We start from the raw sequence: 18,035 nt of genomic DNA, 5'->3' as shown, positions 1-18,035 counted from the left end.
GGAGGAAAGGGAGTCTCTGCTCCTGTGATAATCTGAAGACAGGGAGAGAAGCTAGTTCGTAGAATCGACCCTGGAAGGAGCGGACAGCAACTGGGCTCTGCCTACGCTGATGAAGAGATGGCGTCTCCCTCAATGACCACAGTGATTACTGTGCTATGGTCAGCTCTCTAAGTGTCCTTCTGGTCACCAGGCCACCACTACTGGGCTCTCAGAAAAAAATATCAAGACTGACAGACACCAGGATGTACCTGAACAGGAGGATGCTTAGACCCACCGTAAGGCCCTGTCCCTGCTCATCACAAGGCTCCCACAGACCAGTTGACGGGGACAGGCTTGATGCAAGGTGTGTGTGGGGGGCAGCAATATGCCTCCCCAGAGAACAAGTTTTCAGATCAGCTGTTTTCAGCAAGTCCGGATGGATGAATAAAACAAGATTTATGCCTGACAGGCTTTCTATTCGCAGTTGGGGGAGGGGTCGTTCACATTTATCAGCAGGAGAAGGGGTGAATCAGGAGTGTCCAACCTGTGGCCGACAGATTCTGACAGCGTACATGTGTTTGTTTTGTGTGGCACTGCGGTGTGATGTCAGTTATAAACTTCATACGGAAGAGTCTCTAGCTGAGGATGTGGCTTTCACAAAGCACAAGTGGGAGGATTGGAGTTCAGATCCTCAGAACCCACCTAAGCGCTGGGTGGATGTGGCGGTCTAGGTGTCACTTAATTGCTTGGAGGACAGAATTAGGGACAGACCTCTGGAGCTAGCTGGCTAGTTAAATTAGCCTTGTTGGTAAGCTCTGGGTTCAAAGAGAGACTCTGCCTAAAAGAGTGAGGGATGACTAAGTGTCAGACCTCCACACACATAGTACACATAATACATACAATACACATAGTATGCACAATAAACACAATACACACAATATACATGATATACATAATACACATGATACACCTAATACACACAATATACACAATACACATAATACATACAATATACATAGTACACATAATACATGCAATACATATAGTACACACAATAAACACAATACACACAATATACATGATATACATAATATACACAATACACATGCTACACCTAATACACACAATATGCACAATACACATAATACACACAATACACATGCTACACCTAATACACACGATATGCACAATACACATAATACACACAATACACATAGTACACACAATACATATAATACACATAATACACACAATACACATAATACACACAATACACATAATACACACAATACACACAATACACAGTACACATACATAATACACAATACACATAGTACACACAATACATATAATACACATAATACACATAATACACACAATACACATAATATACACGATAGACATAATACACACAGTACACATAATACACGCAATATACGTAATACACACAATAAACACAATACACACAATATACATGATATACACAATATGCACAAGATACACAATACACATAATACACACAATGTACATGATATACATAATATACACAATACACCCAATACACATAATATACACAATAACACAATACACATAATACACACAATACATATGTGCACTTGCACTCACATGTCCATGCTACTATACACACATGTTAAAAGATCTCAACGTTTTAAGTAAGTTTATGATGCTGTACTGGGCTGCACTGATTGGCTGCTGGGCTTCAGGCTGGACACCACTATTATGGTGGAATGTTATCTACCATCAAAAGGGAGAAATCTGACATAAGCTGTTCACGCCATCTGATTCTGCTTCCAGAAGATTCTAGAGAGCTGGGCTCTTGAAGGCAGAACATAGGTGATTGCCAAGGCTGGGATGAGGGTAAGACAGGGGTTGGTATTTAATGGGGAAAGTTTCACTTCTGTGGAACACAAGGGTTCTGGAGGTAAACCCTGGAGGTGGCCACGTGACAGCATGAGTTTGTTGATGCTGAGACAGTCAAGTGCTTGGATTGCTGTGTGGAGTTGGCCACAGGTAAAAATAATAATTAAGGGGCTCAAGAGATGGCTCAGCGGTTAAGAGCACTGACTGCTCTTCCAGAGGTCCTGAGTTCAAATCCCAGCAACCACATGGTGGCTCACAACCATCTGTAACGGGATCCAATGCCCTCTTCTGGTGTGGCTGAAGACAAGTACAGTGTTCTCATACACATAAAAAAATAAATCTTTTTTAAAAAATAATAATTAAGAAGCCTGTGTACCCACTAGGTTGCCCTGGACTAGGTAACTGACGACAGCCTTCCAGAAAGGTGCTAACGTTTGGTGTTACGCATATGAAGCCAAGGCCAGGCGACTAAATAAGCTGTTGGGTCAGCATCAAGTCAGGAGTTTGCCTTGGTGATCCCAGCATCCCTCAGGTGCTGGTGTGTGAAAGAAGGAAGAAAGGCCTCCTACCAAATTCTGGGCTTCCTGTGCCAAGGAGGTCACTTTGGCTTGCAAAGTACACACAGTGACAAGGGGAAAGGGCCAGTTTAAAACAAGTGGGGGCTGCATTTAAAACAAGGTTGCACTAAAGATCAATTTGCATTACACCTGAACCGGAGGCTCTGCTGGTGTAAATGTGTCAGCTGTACTGACCTTCACTGAATGGGAGGTTCACGCCTATGCTGTAGGAATTTCAATTCAGCAAATTATGCGTAAAACACATATACCCATAACTGAATGTAAACACAGCAGAAACCTGGCTGCCGCCGTCTGCAGAGAATGTGGTTCCACAAATGTGCACTGAGACTTCACATGGAGAGCATCCTCCAGAGACAGGAGTTTCTGATTTTCCTGGTTTCTACCCTGGGGGCTTTCAGCTGGACTTGGGGGTAGAAGCTGTTACCGAGAGCTGATGATGCTACTCTCTGGATGGCAACATAGTAACGCAACACCAAGGGTAAAGCTCACAGACGCAGATGCCCACTTGGGATGGGTGTTTCAGTCAATGGTCTCTTCTAGGGTTTCCTGTCTTTCTCATTAGATAATAAGTCACATGGGCTGGGGCCACGACCTGCCCAGCAACCTCATCAACATCTACTTCCCTTTATCTCTGAGAAGGAAATGACTGCTCACTCCCTGGGAATAGTCACCAGGAACAGACTTCCCCATGCACAGATGTGATTAAGAAAGAATTCAATTAACATCCCCTTCAGCTGACTATGGGGACATGTTGCTAAACATTGGGTTTGGGTACCAGTGTGCATATATGTTTGGCCAGGTATGCATGTATGTGGTTGTATGTAGCTGTGTGTATAGGCCTATGTGTATGCACATGTGTATCTGAGAGTGTAAGTATGTGGGCACACATGTAGGTCAGTGAGTGCATGTGTACCTATGTGTGAACCCCTGTTTGCACATGTGTGCATGCATGAAGCATGTGTGCATGTTAGTGTGCATGAACACACCCCACACAAGCATCTTGTGCACTGGGAAAAGACCACCCATGGAGGAAAGAGGGGGTGCTGGAGATGGGTAAAACCACTCTGCAGTGTGCATGAGAGTGGACTTCATACGACTTGTAAGCTTTAATACCCAGGAGTCCAAAGAATTTGAAATATATATATATATCTCCTCAGACTGCTTCTGATGTGAACAGTCATCTCCTAATTCCTATTTGGAACAAAATCATCATCTAGCTTTCTAAACTGGGGCACAAAGCTTGGCAGTGGTGACACACGCCTTTAATCTCAACACTTGGAAGGCAAAGGCAGGCAGATCTCTGAATTGGAGGCCATCTTGATCTAAAGAGCAAGTTCCAGGACAGCCTGGGCTACTCAGAGAAACCCTGTCTGGAAAAACAAAACAAAACAAAATATGGCATAGAATTTGGACTCGGCCAGTCTAACACCTGCCTCTTTACTTCAAAACAGGCTTGGAAGGGCTGGCAACAAGATGACACTTCTGGGCAACAAAGTAACAGAAGGGACCACCAAGGAGCAGTAAAGCAAAGACAAGACAGAAGCAGGGAATATGCTGTCACAATGTGTCTCGAAAGCTCGGAAGGGGACAAAGCACCTGGCTAGGACAGTGGGGTGACAGTCTGCTTCACTTGCCTACATTTTCTGAGAAGCCCAATTATTTCTTTTCTTGCGTTGTAGTGAAAGCATGTGAAGGGTTAACTTTCATTTGGAGAGATGACAGTCGTCAGGGCTGAAGACATGGCCTGGCAGTCCAGAGCACGCACTGCTCTCGCACAAGACCCAACCTTGGTTCCCATCACTCATATGGGCTCGTGACCACCCGCGACTCCAGCTCTAGGGAATCTGACACTTCTGGCCTCTGTAGGCATATGCACTCATGTGCAGGCACTTAACTACACACATTCACACACACACACACACACACACACACACACACACACATTAAAAATAAGTCTTAAAAAGGTTAGGCATGGTCACAGCATCTTTAAACCTAGCACCCTGGAGGCAGAGGCTTAGTAAAGGAGGCATAAAGAAAAAAATAATTAGAAAAAAAAAGATAGTAACTGTGTCAGAGGTCTCCAGATTTCTGACTCAAGAATGGCTGATTTAAGGTCATCGTAAGGAGAGAACAAGGGATATGCATTGAAGGCCAACTCTTGGTTACACTCTATAGTTCCTGGGGTGCTGATGACACTCGGTGACACTCAGGAGTTGCCTACAGTGGAAACCATGCTCTGGAACAAGATCCTGCCAGCATTCCTACCCACATCTACACGAGAGTTAAACTTCTTACCATGCCTGTGGCTGGGGCATAGAGTCACCCCATTGTATTTTCCAGAGCCCTTGGTCTCAGGGGACAGGGGACAGCCCAGCACAGTTCTGCTCTCAGACACTGTCTGGGGAAGGCTGTGGCTCTGCTCAGACAGGAAGCATCACTCCAGATGCTTCTCATCAGTCAGCTGTCAATCCTTCCACTGTCAGTTCTGATGGTTCAGACATGTGAGGCAGGGACTGGTCCAGGGCTCTTGTCAGTGTGTGCGGGGGTGGGCGAAGCTAGACCAGCCCGAGCCCTGCTATTCCAGCCACCATGAGTAGAAGTCAGGGACCAGTCTGAGCCTGTCTTTGATTTCTTGTTCTTTTTATTCTCTTGTTGCCCACGGACTCCCCAGAACAGAGACGGGTAGGATTCATGAAGACTATCGGACGGAATGAGAAAAGTCGGTTCCTCGGTGATGCCTTAGGGACCTGGTTTGGGGTTCAGAAAGCCGAGCTCTGTAGCTGCTCTCTAAGGAATAGCTGGGGTCGCTCCTCCTAAGAGTATGGTCCAGATAGACCTCCAGCTAAGGTGGGCACGGTTCTTAACACAGGAAGAGGCATTCAAAATGCCTCCTGTGACCTTTTCCTCGGCTCCCTGGCCCTGCTTCCCTCCCACTCAGTCTGTGTGGACCAGGCAAGGCCCTGGGCAGACAACAAAGGTCCCAGCTAAACAAACTCTTCAAAGGGCAGGGAACCTCCAATGAGCCATTTTTCAGACTTTAATTCTACTGAGTTGATCTTAAAAGGCCCTTGCGTTTGCTCAGCTTGCATTCTCTCTGCCTGAGGCAAACAGCCTCCCTCCAAGGAGGCAAGACCAATCAGCCCAGCGTGCGTGGGCCAGCTAATCATCCAGTGCCTCACGTAGTGGCTGTATAAGCCAGCAACTGGAAGAAAACCGGATCTTACCCTCAAGAGTGACACCCCAAAGACTCAGCCAGGGTCCCATTTCTTCAAAGCGACCTTATCTGCAGCCTGACTTCATTTCCAAGAGCAAAATCTAGGAAGGTTCCGAGTGACACAGCTTCACGCTCTGCCTGGCACTCTCTGACATGGTGCCTTCGGGAGAGGGACTCTGGGATCAGGTAACCCAGGTGTGAGCTCTGCTCTGTCAGTCCCGAGCTGGGTGACCATGACCTTGCTGACCACAGGGAGCGCATCTATGCCCACAACAATATGAGCATCCACTTGAGAGACACAGATACAAGACATTCCCTTGACTGGAGCATGGGCATGAAGAAATGACACCTGCACTCTATACACAGCACCTTGGCCTGACGCCTCACTGGGGCAGCCGGTGCTCTACACACAGCACCTCGGACAGGAACGCATTCCCAGCTCTTGGAGCTCAGCTGGTCACGAGAACTGTTGCAAACACAGCGGCCTTGGGCATGACTGAGTTCAGAGAGGATTTCCCTCCGCTCTTGGCCCCCTGTTCTCTCCTCAGTATCATCCCCAGACCGTCAACTCAATCCAAATTACCCGGACCATAGGAGTGGATAGACCAGAGCAAGACCTTGCTGGGGCCTCCCCATGCAACTTCCTACATGCTGACGAGGAGACGCCAACACTGATGTACAAGCTGGATGGAGAGAGGACATGGGGAAAGTTCCCAAGGAAAGATTCCCCTCCTCACAACACCATCCCACCTGAGCTGGCCTCCCTTCAGCACCTCTTTCTCTCAGAGGCATAGAAACCTGCCACACGTTTGCCACCACGGGTCCCAAGAGCCACTAACCAGGGCTGGGGTATCAGGGTGGAGGAGGAGGGATGGCTTGGCTTCTCAGGCATCCTCCACTTCCTGGGGACACCACCAGACACCACCTCTTTGACAGCCTGGGAGAGTCTGTCCCTGGCCCTCTACAGGAGTTTTCCTTTATAGTATTAACCTGCTTTCTCTCCTGGCATTCAGAGCATCGAGGAAACCTCAGCCAGGGCTATTCATAGGCCAAGGGCATCCCTGGGGAAAAGAATGAGTTCATAGCCGCAGCACAGGTGCCAAGTGTAAGCAGGGATCCCAGCTGGCCCAAGCCACACTGGGGAGGAAGGTCGGGAGCTCCCGGGCTGGGCTGCGTCCATCCTCTCTCCGGCTGTCCAGCCTGGACACCCGGGCAAAGCTCTCTACTACCTGTGCTTGAGGCCCCGGGCCCTGCTAGAAGCAGAGCTGTGGCGCCATAGTGAGATTCTACCCTAGGTCAGACCTGGAGGGAGCTGGGGAGGAGGAGGAGGAGGGGGAGGGTTTGGCACAGTGACATAGAATATAAATGAGTCTTGTAAACAGAGTTTAATAAAAAGGCAGTGAGGGAATTTATGAGCAACCCAAGGATAATTAAAATTATTTATCTACTTACCTCCCTTGCTGGCTGATCAGTCTATTAATTATCTATTATGCACATGCTGATTTGCATTTTGGTGAGGGGAGGGGTAAGGGCAGGTGAACGGCACGGAGGGGGGTGGTTTGGATCCATGTGGTGGGGGACAGTATGGACGCTGCTTTGGGCAGAGTGTGTCTCCCCTGTGTTGACCCCTATTCTCATAATGTTTGCTTCCCATCCCTGCCCACACGGGCCACCCTTGGCCACTGAGAACCAGCCGTGGAGAGCAGAAAGCGGCACATACCTGTTTGCAGATCGGGCCACTCCTTGGATAGGTTCCCGCCAAGGTACGCCTGTGGGCCAGCTCTGGGGAGGGCAGCAGAATTCCCCCTGGTCCTTCTGATGTCACGCTGCGATTGGAAAGAAAAACAAGAGATCGGTATCATTTCTGATCTCTGACGATACCTGGGAGACATCAGATGCATAGAGAGTCCCGTGTTCTTGATTTAAGGTATCACGGTGCGGTGGGAACTCTGTCTTCTGAATACGCTGTGAATGAGGAAATGTTGTGAGGTGTATAACCGGGTGCTTGGTCAGCCATGGCTCTGGAAATCGAAGGTGGCATCTGCATGGTGAGAAGATGTCACTGTGGGAGGGTGCCAGTGGATCACAACGGGACAGACTGACAAAGGAGGACCATCAGTGGATGGCCTCTCGAACCTGTCCTCCACCAGGGACCCATTCTCCTTCCCAGTCAGCACAGCTCTCCTGAGGCTGTTCCCTCAGTGTCCTCCCTGTTACCCACCTTTGTTCCCACGCACTGTGTTGTCGTAAATAAATAAAAATAAAGTAAAAGTAAAAATGTATAAACGAAAACCGGGGGTGGAATGTTTTCCCTCAGGGTGTTTTTCCCTGCTAGGGTTCCACACCTCGCTTCCCCAGATATCTTCTGGATATCTTGGCAGAAACACAACCCAGCCACACACTTTCTTATACTGAGACTCTTACACAAAAGAGCATACAACTGGTGTTTTTACCCTGCTAGGGTTCCACACCTCAGTGCCCCCGATATCTGCTGGATATCTTGGCATAAACTCAGCCCAGCCACACTTACTTAAATTGAGACTCTTTCTTAAAAAAAAAAAAACACACTCATTTAGCATTAAAGCAATCCAGCGTCTAGATTTGGCAGATCCACATTACACTGTCCTAATCCCAGTTCCCAAATTACTCATCCCTGCACCTTTTATTTACCAAGTCTCCAGCTTCTTCTCCCCCCTGGTACCTCTAACTCCTCTCAGTTCCCCATCGTCTCTCCAACTCCCTCTCTTCCTCCTTTTTGTCCAGTTAAAAAACTTTTTCCTATACATAGGTGAACTAAGCATCATTATTACCATTCTGCAATTTATAAAACCAACAATATGCTGATCACCCAGTCCACCAACTCTGTTCACCAACCATGTTATCCACACCACATCTTGGCAAGGCAAACCACAACATTTCCCCCTTTTTGTCCAGTAAAAAACTTTTTACTATACATTCGTCAACTAAGCATCATTATTACCATTCTGCAATTTATAAAACCAACAATACGCTGATCACCCAGTCCATCAATTTTGTTCATTAACCATGTCATCTATACTAAAAACTATACTTGACTATATCCTGGTTCTAGATCCTATGCCACCATAAAACTACTCTAACAGATTTATCATCTTTCTCAATACTAAACCATTCGGGTTGTCTATGAGACTACTAGTCTCCAACCACATCAGAAATCCAAGAATGATTAATATTACCTGAAAACATAGGAAGCACAAAACATGGCTTCCAAGCTTAGCCAATTTTATAAAGACTGCTGATCACCTGGACAGTCCCCTTATTCCTTAATATGCTGGAGCATCAGTCTTCAGCCTTCTGGCCCAGGATCATCTGACAGACCTTATCAATGCAGATTTTGAAGGGCTGATCACCCTGCCTCGGCAGAGATTATCAGTCGACTATTCTGCATAATTTGTCCCTTTCTGGACAGTGTCTTGTCTGTAGATGAATTGAAGCAATTTGCTCAGTGGCTGCGTTACCACGATTTGAGCAACTCCATTGATGCTCAAGTTCTTCTTCGAGTCTTAAGGGCCCTGTCAGGAGCAGACAAGTCTCTAGTAAAATGATCTAGATGAAGAAATGTCCATAAACAGGTTATTCTTTGGACTTCTGATGCCCTTGAAGATTTCCTATCTACATAGGCGTTTCTGAACTGTTAAGCATAGAGTACCGTTGGCCCTCTCTAATCGAAGTATTTACAAAACCCATCTAAACTGACTTAGAACCATAACCTTGCCATCTGACCCTTAGCTGGTACTGGTTAATCAACTAAAAATAATGTATAACAGCAGTTATAGGACCAGGACTAAGACTTGTAATCTTAGATGCATAGTGGAGGCACAATGCCCATGTTAAAGTAGCAATATTAATCTCAATTATAAATCAACAAGAAAGTATACCATTGAAAACCTCGCACTTGTGTAAAATGCATTCTATACCAATGAAAAGATTACAGCTTCAACTTTGTATCAATTACAAACATTTCTATCAATGTAAAATATAGCGGTAAAATTTTGTTTAAGAGTAAGTTTGCCAATCTATCTGTTTGTCTATTTCTCTAATTTCTATGTATTACTATATCTAAGAAGGATACAAAAAAGGAAAGGAAAAGTAGCAATCCCTGAGTTTACATTCTCTAGTTTCCCCTGCCCAAAGCTACATTTGTATTGTATCCCTTAAAAGAAAACTTATCCACAGTTCTTAAAATAAACAGAACCATCCACCCCAACATAAGGAAATGGGACGACGATCTTCCTTGTCTGCTTCTAGCTGGATTGGGGCGAAGAATTCCCTTCTGGGGCCCAAAGGGTATTAGGAAAAGTTGGCTTTGTCGAAGTAGAGCTAGCAGGATTTGCCTGCCAGTCATTCTGTGCTGAGAAAGTTCATCGCTTAGCTGACATCTTGACTATGACAGTCTGAAGGGCTGGATAAGTAAGATGTCCATTCTGGGAAAGTTCTGAAAGCAGGCCTTTAAATCAAGCATCTTCAGTGTAATTAAGGGAGAATCAAACACGAAGTTGGACTGGAAAGTCCCGGAATCTCAGCATCCCAGAGTGTGTATCATTTCAGAGCTATCTTTCTCTTCCTTCATCCTGCAGCACACAAAACTTTACAAGCATTAGCACTGGGCTCAACCTCAATGCCAACATCACACCCCAAGGGACTACCGGGCTTACAGTGAGGCCTTGGAGCCAAGCCAGCCTGCCCTTCCATCTAAACCCGTCAGAATCCCCTCCAGCTAGCCACAGACCCTCCACCCCTTTATACTGAGCTGTCTTTCATAGCTTACAATGTGGTACCTCTTGCAACGGCTCTCAGCCAAACATTAGAGTGTAGGGCCAAGTCCAGAGAGACGGAGGTCCTGTCTCTCTGCTGGACTGTGTCTACAATGGGTAGATACAGGCCTTCTGTGGTCTGTACTTGGCGAATTCCCACCAAAGCCATGTGATGAATTCCCAATGCTCAACTTGAGAGCATTCGGAGAGGGGCCTCGTAGAGGATTCGCTGTGAGGGTGGCCGCTCTGTGTGGGGTTAGTGCCCTTTAAGCAGCCTCCCCTCTCCTGCATGTTGTGATCAGCTTGATGCAAGGTCTGCCCACACCTTGAGCTTGGGTTTCCAGTCTCTGTAATTCCGAGAACCCAACGTGTGACATCTGCTTGACCCTGGCATCTCACTAGAGCAGTGGAGATCTGACCTTCTTAAAGTGACTGCTTATGGGTAAGTGGAAAGGGCTTTTGCAAAACGGGCTCACCCAAACTGTGGACTCTTCCTTGCTCTACCTCTCACGACCCCTTCTTGCCCTACCTGCACTGCCTCACCTGGCCTGACGGGTCAGCCTGACCTCAGGGCCCTTGCACATACTGTCCCTTCTCTAGAGGCTCTTCCTCCAAATGTTGGATGGTGTCTCCATCCTCATTGAGGTGTCCACTCAGAGAGCCTCTCTGACTTGGCACCCTGAAGTCTGCCTCTGTCTTGTCTGCCCTGTCATCTCATGGCCCATGTGGTTAGGCTAACATCGAATGTGGGATCGTCAGCATGGACGCCCGAAGCGGACAGCTCCCTAACAACGTACCAGGTGACCCCAAGTGTTCAGAGCCTAGAATAGCATCCGAGTGCAGCCGCACTCGCCACACGGTGAATACATACATGTATTCTCATGAACAAACAGCACGGTTGTCCTCAGATTCTGAATGTTAACCTTTGACCTCCACACACTTGATGATGCGTGTGCATATACACCCCCACAAATGTACCATACACACACACACACACACACACACACACACACACACACACAAAGAGGGGTGAGTTGCTTGGCATCTTTGTGGTTCCAATTAAGTTCCTATCCCCTAGATCCAGGTTCTTCAGAGCCAGCCACACCTCTCCTTTATGACTCCCAGCTTCCAACCTCCTCACACATGAATCTGTGTAAGCCTCCATATCCTGGTGCCTGCCAGTCTGCACTGAACCCCTGCTGCGTCCCTGGAGTGGGTTGTCACCAAATCGCGGCTTCTGCTGACCTTTCCCCATCTACACCCCTAGGGGTGGGTCCTGTACTCCTGCCCCCTTCTTCTCCTTCATTCCCATATTCCTGAGAGAACGTCTCCCAGTGGCTACTCTTTCCTGCCTTTTGAGGTCCACACAGCATGTGACTGGGGTCCTCGATAGGTTCTGAACTAAGAACACCCCTTCACTCCCCCTTCCCCATCTTCTTCATGACATCTGCTCGTGTCTCAAGCTCTCTGTGGAGGGACTGTTCTCTGCCATTCTAGACAGAGTGACGAGCCACCCTCATGCGGCCTGGGCTTCCACAACCTCATGAAAGTTAACAGTCCGTGTTCATAAAACACAGTGGGGCGTTGTCTCGTTATAGGCACTCGCCGCCAGGCTCATCTGGTCAGACTTTGGGGCTACGGAACATTTGACAGTCAGCTTTGGTGTCCACCTGGCAGGGTCCCTACCATGCGTTCCAACATAATCTAGGTTTTTCTTGACTGCTTTGGCATCTATGATCGGTTTCCTTCATGGGAGATGAGTCTCAGGTCCACACCCTGCTCTAGTCATCTGAGAGTGAAGAGGGAGGTGGGTTTGACTTGAGGCTGGGCTGACACCTCCCACTGAGCCAGCCCGCCCTTCTGTACCTTCTCCTGAGAGCCATGAGATCAATCCTCGGTCTATCTGGCCAGTGGCTACCATTGCTTCTATTCACTGTTGGAGCCTCTTCCAGGTTGGACTCTTGGATAGGCCGTGTCTGTCAAGAGACTGGAAAAGCCCTTGCCTACCTTCCTGCAGGAGTCGGGGGTACACTTCAGCAATGGAAAAGGGGAGACTGAAAATAACCCCCACCAAATGTGCTCGGGAATACGGCTTCATAGTTGTAAGTCTGGAACCTGCCGGCCATCCTGACTTTGTGATGTTGGCCAGGCTGTAGTAAGGACTCAGGCTGAGCCGCCTGACTCCCAAGCCCATGCCTCCCCGCTCCCCACACACTGGGCTCCCTATGCTGTCTCCAGCCCTGCTCTGGCCCTAACCCTCTTGTCCTACTGCTTCTCAATTGAGAACGCTAATCACTGCAACTTGCAGAGACGCCACGCCTGGTACTGGGGTCGGTTGTGTTCAGAATCCATTCTCAGGGCTGTGGGTACCAAGGTGAGGCAGAGCCTTTGGCAATTAGGGGTACCTGGGAAGACCCAAGAGCCAAAGACCCAGGAACGCCGAGAGCCAAAGAGAGGGCCGGGCTGCGAAGGAGGCGGGAAGATTTTTCAAAAGGAAAGCAAGAGGGTGTGTCGAACAGAACAAGCACACTGTGCGGCCTCTTCACGGCAGGTGCATGAGTAGGCGAGGATGGTTAGACCCTGCAAGGAAGAGGCGGACTCCCTGTGTGTGTCTGTCAGGATGCCAGGACCCAACAGAACACTGTCGCCAGATGCATACGGAGAGCATAGCTCGCTCTCACATGACATGCGCCTTCCTGGGATGGGACGCAGGGAGATGACAGGCCGTCTTTAACCCACCCCTTTCTACAGAGCAGAAGTGCTCCTGGCCTCTGTGGGAAGGAGACAAACCCCAGAGGTATCTTAAACTTGTGTACTTGAGATTTTATTGGCCCAATAAACCTTCTGTGCACCCTGGAGTCTTCCCCAGGCAGAGGGGAACGGGGGAAGACTGCTCTGTAGCCTCCACAGTGTGACTTGGTGACAGCCATCACAGCGGTCCCAGGGGACAACCTCAGCACAGAGGAGGAGGGAAACACCCCAAAACATACTACCTGCGCCTTGGTAGCACTCAAGAGTCCAGTTGGTGACTTCGTCACCTTGTCATTGCTGTCACCGGTCAGTTTGCTACAGCCGACTCCCGTTCTCACATGACTACACTGGCTGTTACAGGGTAGGACAGCGGGGTGAGGGAAGGCTGGTGCTGTCCCCAAGGGCCTGCTTAGCATAGTGTGAGGCCAGGTGTGTCCAGGGACAGAAACTTCCCAGGCAGGGGCCCTGACACAGAGCATTAGAGTTTAGTGTGCGGGGCTCCATGGAGCAAACTTCACTCAGTTATGTATCAGCCTACCCTGGATCCTCACCCCAAGACTCCTGGCAGGCCCCTGGAGCCACCCTAGGCTACAGACAGTGCTCTTGTCTGGATATAAGGGAATGGCTAGAGACCCCTATAGTTCTCAAAGGGTCAGGGGACAGCCTTCAGGAAGAGGAGGATGCATCACTGGTCCAGAGCTCTGGCTCCTTCAGGGATGTGGGTGGGAGGGAGCAGTGTCCTCCCATGTGCCTCCTAGTGAGGTTGTGGGTAGTGTCTTAGCCTCCTAGCAAGGTTGCTTGTGGCAGTGGCACTTCCGAAACCCGGAGAGCAGAGCTTGCTCTCAACTTCCTGAGCCCACCACACACGCCTTGGCAGTAGACCCTGCCCATCCTCCCGTGGGCGGGAGCAGTCACAACGCACAGCTAGGTACCCTGGACTCTTGGCGTTGGATTGACTCCAGGTCCTTCAGGGATCTCGGAATCCGAAGACGCTCAAGACCCTAAGATAGAGTGGTGTCACGTTTACATGAAACCTGTGCACGCGCTCCCGCATGTACACCTGGGCTCACTGTCGTCACCTTTCATTTACTGTGTGCGGTTGTGGAGATGGGTGTGTAGGGTCACAGCACGTATGTGGAGGTCAGAGGACAACTCCCCAGGTCTGTTCTCTCATAACGTGAGACCCGGGAAGCAGATCCAGGTTATTGGGTTTCCGACAAGCCCCCTACTCACCGAGTCATCTGCCCACTTTCTTCCGTATACTTCATCTAATTTCTTAAAATAAGGTTTCATCTATGCATGTATTTACTCACTCGGTGTGTAAGGGGGTGTGCACGAGTGCAGAATACGTGCATTCACTTTTCTGAGAGTGTGCAGTAGGGCCAGAGGTAGCCCCGAGTGTCCTTGTCTATTGCTCTCTCGTACTGAACCTGGAGCTTCTCTGTATTTGAGTGAAGAGCAAATCTTCTTGTCTCCCTCATCTAGCCCTGGTATAATAGCGTGCACCCCTACGGTCAGCTTTTAACTCGGGTACTGGAGATCTGTATCTGGGCCCTCATTCTGCATAGACACAACCTTCCCCGCTAGGATCTCCCTAGCCCCAACAGGCTGACCCTCGCCAGGCTACTTATGACCAGATGTAGTGCTTGTACATAGCTGAGCTCTATACTGTTTATAAAACACACTCAGGGTAGACTTCCTGAATATTTCCATCCGCAGTTGGTTGAATCCACAGATGTGGGTTTACAGATGAAGAAGACCGACTCCTCTCCTGGGATTGTTCCTAGAATCTGTGGCCCTGACAGGCTGAGCTAGGGCTCAGGGTGGTCAGACTATCACGGAGGGCAGTGAGAAGTTACACCCTTAAGCAACATCTTAACCAGAGTCGATGAGAGTTGCAAGGGAGACACAGGTAACCTGGCCTAACAGGAAATCCCCCAAATGTTTGGTTTCCTTTTTTTTTTTTTTTAAAGGTAGAGCCTCAAGTGTCCCAGGCTGGCCTCGAACTTGTTATGCAGCCAGCAGTGACTGAACTTCCGATCCTCCTGTTTGCACCTTCCATGTACTGAGATCAGTGAGGTCATCTTAAATATTACTTTAAATGTTTTCCTAGACAGTCTGCTTTCTGGAGTAGCCGTGAGGCAGATAGGGTATCAGAGTTCCCAGGAGCCGGTAGGACCATGGACCTCCCCAAAACAGAGGAAATAGCAGAAATCAGGCAACGGCCCCACTCAGCAAGGTGCTGCCCCTGCTCCTGACCACACAAATGTGGGCATGGCTGACAGCAGTCAAGTGTCAGTGAGGGCAGAGCAAGCCAGGGATGCACACTGGCTGGTCCACATGTGCTGGGCAGTAGGGACAGGATCTGGCACACTCTGAGACCTGCCACTCACTTCCCGGTGCACAGGGAGCCAAGCACCTAGAGTCTCACTGAGCCACTCTTCAAAAGAGCCACACATTACAAGAACTGAAAAGCTCGTCAGTGAAACAGTGGGTGGATGACTACTGCAGGCTTCCAAGGTGGTTTCTGCCCACAGCAGGCGTAAGACACATCTGCTTGGCCAAGCACACCAGTAAGTGTCACATTTAACACAAAAAGGAAGTTATGGGCGGGCATTGTGTGGTTGGCCTTGAAAAGGACATAACCATGTTCTCTATCATTTGTGTAAGGAAAGTGCTCTCTCAATCTCTCTCCGTCTCTCTGTCTCTGTCTGTCTCCCTGTCTCTCTGTCTCTGTTTCTCTACCTCTGTTTCTCTGTCTCTGTCTCTGTCTGTCTCTGTCTCTCTCTGTTTCTCTGCCTCTGTTTCTCTGTCTCTGTCTCTCTGTCTCTCTGTCTCTGTCTGTCTCTGTCTGTCTCTGTCTCTGTCTCTGTCTCTGTCTCTCTCTCTCTCTCTCTCTTTCTCTCTCTCTCTCTGTATATTATACACATATGTGAACATGTCTATGTGTCTTTACCCGATTGTTGGAGTGAGGTTCTCTCACTGAACCTGGGGACTTGTTGATTCCTCAAGACTAACAGGCCAGAGATCCCCTGGGATTCCCCTGTCTCCACTCCCAGTGCTAGGATTACAGGTATGTGTCACCGACACTGTGCCTGGCTTTGGTTTCACTTTTATTAATTTTTCAAATGGATTCTGATGGTTCTAACTCATGAGGATACGTGCACAACAAACACGCTAACTCTGGAGCCATTTCTCCAGCCCTGAGAAAGTTTGCTTTATTTCTTCCCTTCCTCCCCTCCTTTTTCAGGGAATGGAAGTAAACAGACACAAGATGGGTGCTCAGAGCTTCCCCTGGGTTGTTGGGGAGTATGTGCTCAGAGGGGAGGTTATCTTCCACATTCTTCCTTAGGACCCTACAAAAACTGGGCGTGGTAGCTCGTGCCTGTAACTTCAGCATTTGGGATGCTGAGAATGGAGTTAGAGGTGAGGGCCAGTCTGGGCTCTGTAGGGAACCCTTCTGTAGCACCTTCCCAGTCCTGCAGGGAAAGGCGGCAGGGCTGACAGCTGACATGCTGACCAGTGTGGGAGAGTTGCAGGTGGAAGAGGATGCATACATCTGATGTTTTTTCTTAATTAACAAATCCCTCCCCCCCCTTTTTTGATGACTGTGTGTCTAGACTACAGACCTTTGGGGTGGAGGGTACCAGGCTTGCTTGTCAACATGAGGTGACACCTGGCAGAAGCGTGAGCTTTTGTACACCCAGACTCTCAGTAGAGGCTGGTGGCAGTGCACGCCTTTAAACCCAGCACTTGGGAGGCAGAGCCAGGCAGAGCTCTGTGAGTTTGTGGCCAGCCTGGTCTACACATCAAGTTCTAGGCTAGCCCAGGCTACACATAAGAAAATAAAAGGAGCTTTGTGGGTCTAGCTGGTGGTCTGTAACAGTGAGAGTTGGGGAGGAGCCAGCTAACCTCTACCTAAGAAGACCTCTACCTGTTCCAAATGACAGTCTCTAGACCAAGACGGTTCCTGCATCCAGGAGCCCAAGCCTCCCGGCGGCCATCTTCCATGTGGGAGACCCAGGCTTCAGTCCTCTGGAGTCCCCCACCCCACTTCACCCAGGACTAGAGAGTACTGGGGTGGGGTCTTGGTTGCTTCTCCTTGTCAAGCAACCTTCTTCAAGTTCATGAGAAATTCCAGCACTCTTTGGAAGTGACTCTTTCTACACTCTGTGAGAGTGGGGCACATGGGTGAGGGCATGGGCATCCTGAGGTCCTCTATAGAGTGACCTGTCTGTCACAGGAGGCTCCCTGGAGGGCCCTGGAGCTCCCCTCCTTCCTGCAGAACTCAAGAACACAATCAAGTCCAGGGCAACAGGCAGCTCTGCCGGAAACTGGCTCAGTAGCGCCCCCTCCGGTCGGCGGCCCCAAACCTGCTGGGTCTTTTATGCTTAGGTTCAGCATGGGCTACAGCCTGAGACGTGTGGCCAGCTCTTGCTCTGATCTCACGCAGCTACACTTGCAGTCTTACAAACTCACAAAAAAAAAAAAACACCCTCGTGATCAAATTCCAGGTCATTACTCAAGGAGAAGGACCCCTCTGTGGTCGACAGCGGCAGTTTCGAACCAATTAAAATCAGCCCCGCGTTTCTGCAGGCCGCCGCTGTGCCGCCACCCTGGAGGTCTCCCAGGGCCCGTGCTTGCAATGAGCAAGACGCAGGAAATGTTAATGGAGATGCTTAAATGGCACGCCAAGGGGATTCTGGTAAATAAGGCCACTCTATGAGGCTGGGGGAGACGTCTCTCGAGCTTACCCTGGAGGGAACTTCAATAAACACGAGATTGGATTGGAAACAATTCACGCCGCGAGGGGTGGGTCTACCGGCAGAGCAGGGAGGG

The 18,035-nt window shown here is 49.1% G+C and overlaps 1 protein-coding gene across 5 annotated transcripts in view; it reads right to left on the bottom strand.

Annotated features, from left to right (window-relative positions):
* Rbfox3 (RNA binding fox-1 homolog 3) overlaps positions 1–18,035 on the bottom strand; it is a 438,537-nt gene that overhangs the window by 182,341 nt on the left and 238,161 nt on the right. For all 5 annotated transcript variants that reach the window (XM_032912140.1, XM_032912143.1, XM_032912142.1 and 2 more), the window contains exon 3: positions 7,373–7,478. The gene's annotated coding sequence lies outside the window, so the exon portion shown is untranslated. The remainder of the gene's footprint in view (positions 1–7,372; positions 7,479–18,035) is intronic.

This window comes from Rattus rattus, chromosome 9 (genome assembly GCF_011064425.1).
Source record: "Rattus rattus isolate New Zealand chromosome 9, Rrattus_CSIRO_v1, whole genome shotgun sequence".
NCBI classification, from domain to species: Eukaryota; Metazoa; Chordata; class Mammalia; order Rodentia; family Muridae; genus Rattus; species Rattus rattus.
The sequence above is the reverse complement of the archived record's forward strand: the minus strand, read 5'-3'. Positions and strand labels throughout refer to the sequence as shown.